We start from the raw sequence: 11,194 nt of genomic DNA on the forward strand, positions 1-11,194 counted from the left end.
CCGAAAGAGCGTTTTTGACAGCTGGTCATTTTTGCACAAATTACTTTCCAGGCTTAATGATAGTACAATTGATGCATTATGTTTTTTATTATCAAATTTCAAAAAATTTTAATAGTACCACAGACTGAATAGTGATATTTACACTTTATTATGATTTAAATAAATAAGATGTTCCTTTACTTTTTTGCGACTCGTTATATACTGTTATATTTTATAAGTTACAAATTATTTTTTGTAACATTTACACTCTCTAATGAAACTGGCAAATAAAACAAAGAAACACCTGTGTTTTCTTTATTTTTCTAAAATTTCTAATACCGGTATTAAAACCGGTATCCCGGTATTAAGATCTGAAAAATACCGAATACCGGTATTGAAATTTTTGTCCGGTATTGCAATCCCTAATTCGGAGTGAAAGTAAGCTATTGACCAGATACCATTGAAAATTGCTTCCAGTAAGACAATTGCTTCCTATATGAAAATTATTTCTAATGCAACTTTTAAAGCGTTAATACGAGTTTTTAAAAAATGGGAGAACTTTAAAAAATTTTCACCAATGCTTGATTCTGACGTTGCATCTTATTTAAAGCATAATAAAACTTTTGATAAAAGCAAACCCCTGAAACATACTTAACATTAAAAAATAAGTCGGATCATATCTTGATATCAAGAATGGAAAAACAATTTTGGTTGAAATAATAGGAGCTAAAATGAAGGCGATTTAATTTAACATCCATAATGAAATATATTGAAGTAAAACATACTTAACTGCGACTAATTAAAATAGATATTTCAAATGAATTAATTTACTTCCTTCCGAGTTATTACGAGAAAATTTTAATTAAAATTTTCATCATGCACTAAAAATTAATAATTCCTCAAAGTATTAGTTCTTGGCTTTTATAAAAGTTGTTTATGATTACTATTTTTGTTTTGATAAAAAATTAAAGTTGAAATGCCGAGAAGAGTTTAATTTCAGGAGATCTCGATGAGTCATCTCTGACTAGAATATCAATAACTTGCTGTTTTGCCATACCAACATGATTAGGGATTGCAATACAGGTATACCGTGATACCGAATACCGGTATTTTGAGCCATTTGTACAATTTTGTGATACCGGTATTCACAAGTTCAAATACCGGTTTTTCGGTATTTACTAGAAATTTTTAAAATTTCTCCACTATATGCTCAAGTATCGCGAACATAGCAAAATAGTATACGTTTTTGTTTTTATGTCTCCCTAACGGGTGAAATTAATTAACTAATGAATGGCTTAATTAATTGCTTAAATCTAAATTAGCGAAACATGGATTATCCCTGAAAGAAAATATTGTATCCTTAACGACTGATGGAGCAGCAATTATGAAAAACGTTGGAAAGTTGATGGGTGCAAATCAGCAGTTGTGTTATGCACATGGAATTCAATTAGGAGTAATAGATATCAAAAAATAAAGAACAGTAGAATCTAAATACTGTGGATATAGAAATTTCGGATTCCAACTTGGAAAGAGTGAGAGTGAGAGTGATATTGACAATGAAGATAATGACAATGTAATTGTTGAAGAAGATATTGCTAATGAGGATGAAATATTAACCTATCAAGAATTGCTTCCTATAATTTATAAAGTTCGAAAAATTGTTAAGATATTTAAACGTTCCCCTATAAAAAGGATATTTTACTAAAATATATATTGACTGAAAATAAAACAGAATATATGTTAATATTAGATTCTAAAAGACGTTGGAATAGTTTACTCCTAATGATGGAACGATTTTTGAAACTGAGAAGTCCAATCCAAAAAGCAATCGACTTGAACCTGTAAATTAATTTTTCAGATAGTGAATTCGACTTAATATCCAGAATTACATCAGCTCTACTTCCAATAAAACTGACTATTGAGGCAATGTGTCGGAGAGATTCTCATTTATTAACAGCTAATGCAACAATAAATTTCATGTTGCAGTCACTGAAAGAACAGCACACATCACTATCTGAAGAATTATATATTACATTGAAAAATAGCACAGAAGAAAGGCATACCGAAAAAGAAAATGTCTTCCGGTATTTATATAATTATAATGGTTTTAAAAATGAAAAAGAAGTAAAGAAAATAACCTATTCAAATCTGATTAAGTTTAGAGTAAATTTTCTTAAAATTTTTTACCCACAGCCCTATCCACATTCAGAAGAATTCGGTTTAATTATCGAAGATATGATGTCATTACTGTCGATAGTGAAAAGGAATTGTCTCTTAAGCAAAAATTAGAATTAGCGATAAATAAAAGAATTTCAACGAACCAAAATACAATACAGAAATCAGCTATATCCAAAACCATCCGACGAGAAATCGATTTATTTGAAGATGAGGGATTTAGAGGTAAATACTTGGAAAACGTATATCGCGCATTGCTGACAGTACCACAAACTAGCATTGATGCCGAAAGAGCGTTTTCGACAGCTGGTAATTTTTACACAAAATTACTTTTCAGGCTTAATGACAGTACAATTGATGCATTGTGTTTTTTAAGATCACATTTCAAAAAGTTGTAATAGTATCCCAGACTGAATAGTGATATATACACTTTTTTGCGATTTAAATAAATAAGATGTTTCTTTACTTTTTTGTGATTATATACTGTTATAATTTATAAGTTACAAATTATTTTTTGTGATATTTACACTCTCTAACAAAACTGGCAAATAAAACAAAGAAACACCTGTGTTTTCTTTCTTTTTCTAAAATTTCTAATACCGGTATTAAAACCGGTATCCCGGTATTAAGATTTAAAAAATACCGAATACCGGTATTGAACTTTTGGTCCGGTATTGCAATCCCTAATTGTAACTCACTAATATGGGATATTTTGGATTTTGGTATTTGAAAATTTGATTTCATTGAAGGAATTACATGGAGGAAAAGTTCATTACAATATTCGTAGGAAAGAAAACGCATGGATTTATGAAAATATTTTTAGTGCTGACTAACGCCGAGTACGAGTCGTTTTTACAAAGATTTTCGACAAGTTTATAAATTTGATAAGAAACTGATATTTAAAATAATACCTTACTTAAAAATGAAAATGATAGTTTTGACTAGAAATGGGCTGCATGACTAAATGGATGCATTAACATATTTTCTTATTTCGGTAAGTTCTTCGCGGGAAAGTTTACCCCCTATTGTTAATGGTCAGGGGAAAGCAAAAACATACCTAGCCGGTTTACGAACGCTCTGCAGATTTCTTTTTCAGTAAATTGTGTTGAACCTTTATCTTGACTGCGGTCGTTTTAAGAACACTTTGAAGCTAGACAGCCGACGCTCGATGGGTTAATTTATGGACATGAATGTAATTCACCAAGTCAATCCACACTCCTCACCACGAATCTACATAGCTCATGACAATATATTAAAAGCCATAGTTCCAAACAGTCACAATCAAGAAGGGGATAGTCCTCCTCCGAGGACGGGAGCCCCGACAAGCCTTCCATCGAAGTCGAAGTCTTTATATACACACTGATTTGAGAGAGTCGATAAAATGTTTCAAATTCAATTTTGAATCCACAATTTATTTTCTAACCTAGGATTTTTTAAGGGGGGGGGAAATTAAAAATAAATTTGATTAAAAAACATCTTACATTATAATCTATTATTTTAATGAATTCATATTAACAGATCAAGCGAATTAAATTTTGTCAAAATAAGGATTTTTTAAAAATATATTTAAACTGATTAATTTTTATTATTACTTAAGATAAATTTTTATTTAAGTGTATTCTATTATTTAAAAGTTGTCTACAGGATTAAAAGTTTTATGAGTATTAACTCAATATTTTACTATTTAGGTAATTAATTATTAATGATTTCCATAGATAATATACAGGGTGTTGCCGAATTCCAAAGACAAATTCAGAGGGGTGATAGTAGGCATCAAGATGATAAAGAATCACCGTACAACATGGGTCCCAAACGACGTTTTGGGGGTTGAAAATCGCAAAAATATAGGGAGTCGGAGAACTGTTGGAAACTGTAGAAAATTAATAAAAAAATAACAAATGGTGTTTCAACTATGAATTTTTTTAAAAGTGAAAGCACATTCTTAAAGGCTATTTTTCATGTAAGTAACATGCCGATTTATTGAATTGTTGAAAACGAAAAATTAGTTTAGAACCCTTATCCGCAAAAATATTAAAACTTTAAGAAAAATAGAAGCTTGAAATTATAAGGAATTTTATACTCTAATTTGATATAAGTCTGTAGTGTGAAAACTGAGGAGGTAAGATCGCTGCAATATCGGTACCTATGTGTTACAGAGGGTGTTGCCAAATTCTAAAGGTAAATTTACAGAAGTGATAGTAGGCATTAAGGAGATGAAAAAGTATCATAAAACATAAGGTCGCAGGAGACGTTTATTCTATGAAAATTGCAAAAACAGACATCGAAGAGACAATTAGCCTGGCGAAGATAATGGCCCTATGAATGCGAGGATTTGGAACACGGTAGTCAAGAAGAAGCTTTCTCGTACGTAAATTTTCCATGAGTTCGAGGAATATAAAAGCAGCGAGCATTGCAAAATTGATGGTTCGAGGAGTATAAAAGCAGTTTGTATTCATTAAAGAGAAGAGAAGAGAAGAGAAGAGAATGGAAGAGAAGAGAAGAGAAGAGAAGAGAAGAGAAGAGAAGAGAAGAGAATGGAAGAGAAGGGAAGGGAAGGGAAGGGAAGAGAAGAGAAGAGAAGAGAAGAGAAGAGAAGAGAAGAGAAGAGAAGTGCAGAATTGATAGTCGTTAAGTTTCATTCGCAAACAACATGTCAGATTTTACGAATGATGAATATGCGGATATGTATTTACTTTACGGCCAAGAGGATAGTAATGGACGCCTAGCACAAAGAATATACCAAGAGCAATATCCAAGTAGGCGTTGTCCACACCACAGCACCTTTGCAAATATTGATCGACGGTTGCGGGAGACAGTTTCCTTCAAAATAACGAGGCCAAATGCAAAGCAAGAACGCAGTTTGCGCACACCTGAAACAGAAAACCGAGTTTTGCAACGCTTTGCCGATAACCCATCGACAAGCACGCGATCAGCTGCAGCTGAATTGGGTATTCAGCACGAAATGGTGTGGAAAGTCATGCGTGCTGAAAACATGTACCCTTTCCACTTGCAGAAAGTCCAACTCCTATCGATGACGATTTCCCACGTCGGATGAAGTTCGCACGCTGGATGCTTGGTGTCACACAAGAAGATGCACTCTTTCCTGCAAGAATTGTATTCTCAGATGAAACCTGCTTTACTAGAGAAAGCGTCTTCAACATGCACAATAAACATATTTGGTCATTCGAAAATCCCCATATCATTATCTCGTCGAACGTGTAACACAAATTTAGTATTAATATCTGGGCAGGAATTCTCGGAGATCATCTGTTAGGACCGGATCTTATGCCCGAACGCCTCAGTGGAGCAAAGTACCTTGTTTTCTTGCAGCACGTTCTTCCGGATTTACTGCATGGAATGCAGTCGGTCACAAAATAAGTTGAGCACCGGTACCCTACCAGATTTTGACAAAATGCTAATAAAATGACAATTGATTACCTTTTATCGATTACTCTATATCGATTTAAAAATCAATGTTGGGTAATCGATAAAACCCCTTTAAAGATGACAATCGATTACTTTTTATCGATTACTCTATATCGATTTTTAAATTATTATTCAATGATGGCCATTTCAAAATTTTACCTCCCAAAAATTTTGAAATGGCCATCATTGAATAATAATTTAAAAGTCGATATAGAATAATCGATAAAAGGTAATCGATTGTCACTTTTTTAGCATCTTGTCAAAATCTGGTAGTGTACCGGTGCTCAACTTATTTTGTGACCGACTGTACCAACCATTGCTCGCCAGAACATGTAGTTAATGCATGATGGTGCACCAGCGCATTTTTCGAATTCTGTGCGTAACTACCTAGATGATACATATCCTGGGAGGTGGATTGGACGCGGCGGACTTGTTAATTGGCGTCCACGTTCTCCGGACCACAATTCCTTGAATTTCTTCTTTCGTATTGGAAACTACTTAACATGAAAAAAGAAATCAAATCCTCCTATTTTGTTCAGAAACAATGGGAAAACGGCTGAAATATTAATAGCAACAATGAAAACGATTTGAATTTCACTTTAACAATGAAATTTAATGCTATAAAACATGCGCAAGATATTTTTTTAATTGATTTAGAATAGAAAAAAATCATATCATTAAAAAGATAATGTTTTGAATTTTAATATTATCTTTTTATAGTAATATAAAAATTATCACTGTGTCAAAATATTTTCAGGAGTTATAGCAGAAAAATGCCAAAATTTTGATTAATTTTAATTCTAATCAAAATATCAAAAAAAAAAAAAATCTCCCTGAAGTTTGAATCCCCCCCCCCTCCCATACATGCCAAGATAATAGCTCTAGTTCAAGCGGCCTTGCCTATAGATTGGCGTCAAAAGACATAAAAATCATTTATTATTAAAAGAGATAGAGATAAAAACAGAGGATCTCAGAATTCTAGTAAAATGCTGTAGCATCTAAATGAAGACCTTCAAATTCTTACAAATGTTATTTATGAGAAGTGTTATGAAAATCATTCTCAAAGAACTAATACTTTTTTTTGGAAGAATAGTTATTATTTTAATCCTACTATTATATTTATAGTTTTTAATTTATTATTTTTATTGAAATTACTCTCTATAAAGAGTTCAATAAATCTTATAAATGTTAAAGTAGCTGAAAGAAAATATTCGAAGTTCACCAATTATTATGAAGATTATCAATAAATAATTTTCTTAATTTTTTTTTTAGAATTTAGACTTAATTTTGAAAATTAAGAGATGCGAAGTACGCACTTTGATAACTCAGGCAAATTTATTTGGAATGAAATCATTTAATTGTGACTATAACTTGTTATCCATTCTTTGAAGTAATGGAGGATGTACTATTAGACAAATATTTGCAAATGATCATTTTTCTGCGTTGAGTAAATTTCCATTTCTACGTTTTACCATTTTAAATTTACATTACTAAACTTTCTATTTTTGAATCAAACGCCACACCAAAAATATGTTTATATTAACTTAAAATTAAAAAAAAAAAGTTAGCTTCATAGTGATATTAGTTCTGTCATCATGCGAATTTTCTCTCCTTTTTAATCAGTTTTCAAAGTTAATTTAAACAAAATTTGTGCTGTGATATCGAAATGTTAAAACTAATTTACTCTCTAATCACGAAATGTTTACTTTATAATCACGTATATCAATCGCGCATTTCTGCCAATGTTAATATTAAATTGCTTTCTAAAGATATTTTTAATACATAGAATAAAAGCAAAAATATGCACATGCAGAAATTAAACACTGTCTTTTAAAATTATTTGAATTTCTTCAACTGTTTGACCTATTTTTGAGTCATGTTTTTCCCTTTTGATTAAAATATTGTAAGACGTTTAGTTCACAAATCATCTCTCCTTGTCAGGCATGGCACCATACTCGAAATGTTTTTGTGGAACTGCTATAAAATAAATTTTTCTCCCCTCCCCCTCCCTATTTTTTAAAATTTATTTTATTTTCCTCGCATCTACAAATCTTAATTTTTATTAGATACTAGTCGCCTTTGGCGACCAGCCGATTCGACAGCATTAATGCTCGCCAAAATGTTCAATTAATATGTTATGTAACTTGTTATAATAGGTTTTTTAGTAAAATATTTTTAAGCTTCAAAATTTTGATAATCATATAATTCACTTATACTATTACGTAGGTCATAAGCTGTTCTGTTCATTGCACTATTCATCTCTCTCTAATTTTCTATCAGCACCCGTAAAATTCAATTTTAAATTAAAGTGGAAAGGATGAAACTGCAATTGATATAAAAACATTTTTTAGGGAATACACGCATATTTTTTTGTTTAAAAAAATGAGAACTGAAAGCAGAGTCGTTCGGCATTCAAGTTTTATGTGCACTACAGAATAATTTTCATAATTTATAATATCTCAAAGAATTATCCAAGAAAAATTGCACGAATTCAATGAAAAATTCAGTTTTTATTTTTATTTTTAAAAGGATATAAATGATGAAAAGAATAATATTTTATTTTCGGTTTATAAATATATTTTTAAAAAATTATGAAGTTTAAATTTTAGAAAGTTTTTTGGTCCTAAAGAATCCTACTCTGCAAATTATTCTTGACACTTCAACTCTGAAATAAATAAATAAACATTTCTATCTTCTGCATTCAAATCTGACCGATTATTTAAGTTTTGAATATTACAATATTAGAACAATCGACATTTTCATAATCTAAGTTAATTACTCTGGAGAAACTCTGGGAGATGATTGATTTCTTTGAGACAGTCGATGAAGTGACTTAAAATTATTCGTTTTTACAGAATAACTAGCTGACCCGGCGAATTTCGTACCGCCTAACAATCAATGAACAGTTTAGTTACACATTTATAATTCAAGAAACGGCTGTTCCGATTTTAATCATATTTGACTTGTTATAATAATATAAGGAAAAAAACTATAAAAATAAGTATTACAATGGCTTGTCAGAAAGATATTTTCTTTATTCAATCTATATATACATTCGTATTTATTCTTTTGAGTTAAGCACCTTCTGATATGCAATATTTTTTGTTTTGTTATCAGGCGCAAGAACAAATAAAACGTATGGTTTACCAACACGTGAACATGCCACATATAATTGACCTTGAAAAAAAACATGGGTTTTCTAGATTCAGACAACAAACACTCAACGATTGGCCTTGTGATTTGTTAATTGTCATCGCGAATGCAACACGAATTGGAAATTGAATTCAAATTCAAAGGGCATATCGCTTGGGATCATGGGAATCCCCGGAATGAGGACTTCCTAATCTTTGAATTTTCCTTTGAGTATAGTCGCGTGAATCACATTGATCATCAGTTTTTTTTTTTTTTTTTTTTTTTTTTATCACCAAACGCGTTTTATTGCATAGTTTCAGTTGGTTTAGGTTTCGAAGCATCCTGACCACCGAGCCAACCTTCAGCTCTAAATTGTGCGATGGTAAGCAAAGCACACCCAAGGAGTTTAAAAATTCAGATGGATAGTTGGTGACTTCGTCTTCGTTTGTTACACAGTCAATAGATTTGAATGAATGCAGAGTACCAACGATTTGATTCTGAATTAAGAAGTTTAAGTCATCCACATCTTTGTTCTTAGCCCACAAAATTGCTCGCTCACTCAAACATTTGTGATTTTTGTGGTTATCAATGATGTTCAGTAGCACTTTGTTAATGAGCTCATCTTTCTATAAAACTAAATTGCAAAAATTCCGAGGGGATGAAATCGGTTCGATTTGTCGACAGGAAAACGACCATCACCGATAGTCATCAATTCCTTGGAGAAATCTTCAGCAGATGGATCGTTCAGCAATGCAACTCTCATATTTGTTGTCAGTTGAAGTTTCTTTACATAGCGCCACAGATTTGATGATTTGAGGTAAGCATTTATTTCATCGGCAGCAGTCGATCTTGGAACGACTGGCAGTAGGGATGACGAATATTTTACGAGCGGTTATTACGTAACCAATATCATAAAGTCGCAAATACCAGTGATCAATACTTTTCAAAGAGGGCTGTGATTCAAATCCTTGATACGATCTTACTGGTGATATTTCGATTACAGGTTTTGGATCACGATAGAAAGTGACAATCGATACGATATCACTGAAATTTACCGGAGCGGTGACTTCACTGGAAAGTAACAATCGATATGATCTGTCCAATGGAAGCTCTCGAACGAAACAGAAAAGCAGAAATCTGTGAATGGATTTAAAAGTGAACGGACCGGTTATTGCAATTATTGTATCATTGAATTGCACATCACTGAAATTTATCGGAGCGGTGACTTCACTGGAAAGTGTGAAGTCGCCGTTCCACTTCATGAGAATAACCTTGACTTTCCGATATTCCATTCAAATCCTTTTTAATTGCTTGTGACTTGACTTTGCATATATTACGTTTACTGCTGGCGCCATCTATTGGTAAAATATAGAACTAAAGTAAACAATTTAAAGAAATGATATATATATTTAATTCAAATTTTTCAGAAAATGGCTTACTCCAATAAAGAAACTAAATAAATAATTTTGAAAAAAAAATCAAATTTAAGAAGTGAGCTGAAATAGATAAATTAATTCAATCACACTTTACTTAGTAAATTAAGTATTGATTACAATTAATAAATTTTATATTTAATATTAAGTAATAATTTTTAATTAATAATATGATTGAAATAACAGATATTTGGTACAAATATTTACAAATAACAATAGCAAAATTATTTGTTATTCAAAAAATCGTGGATTATGTATCTCTGGCAGTGTTTGACGGAAATCACCAGACAGTAAAATCATTGCGCCTCCAAAGCATCTGGAGTCGTTCCGCAGGTCTTTCAATGCCCGGTTACAATTACAAATAAGGCAAAATCATAATAAATAATAGGAAATGTTATTATATATTAAATATTTTTTATTTTAAGATAGTTTAAGCTGCCTTATTAATTTCAAGTTAAATATTTTATCGGATGCAATGGTTGGCCGTTAGATATGTAATTCACATCTTTTGTCAAGATCTTTCATAACCCGGGGAGGGGGAATGCTTACATGCCAATCAAACTATGTAAGCAATAGTGATCATTCTATCACTATGTAAACAATAGTGATAAAAAGTAATGAAAGTTGTAACAAAACTCAAAAGTTACATTTGTAAAAGCAATAGGAACCGTTATCGCTCTGGTTTTCTCTACTATTTAATACTTATAGGCTTTACCTCTAATGATTTCATAATTGTTCTAATAAATGCTCACATTTTTTTTCCAAATAAAAATAATTTAATTTGAATCAATTGTTGAAAAATACTCTTTGAAATTCAAGGTTTGACTTCTGAAAAAATTAAACCTATGGATTCGAAGACCTTTCTCGCTTTTGGCTTGCATCAGGGTGCGTTTATACGCACAACTAAATACTGGCAGTATATTTCGAATACAGATTACGAGCAAAATGTACTGTGCAATGAAACTGAGTTGATTATTTTCAATTTTCCAACTTGCTGTTGAAGTTGCAAAAATATAGCGATTTTTTCTTCGATAAAAGTCCTTAATTGT

Source organism: Argiope bruennichi, chromosome X1 (genome assembly GCF_947563725.1).
Source record: "Argiope bruennichi chromosome X1, qqArgBrue1.1, whole genome shotgun sequence".
NCBI classification, from domain to species: Eukaryota; Metazoa; Arthropoda; class Arachnida; order Araneae; family Araneidae; genus Argiope; species Argiope bruennichi.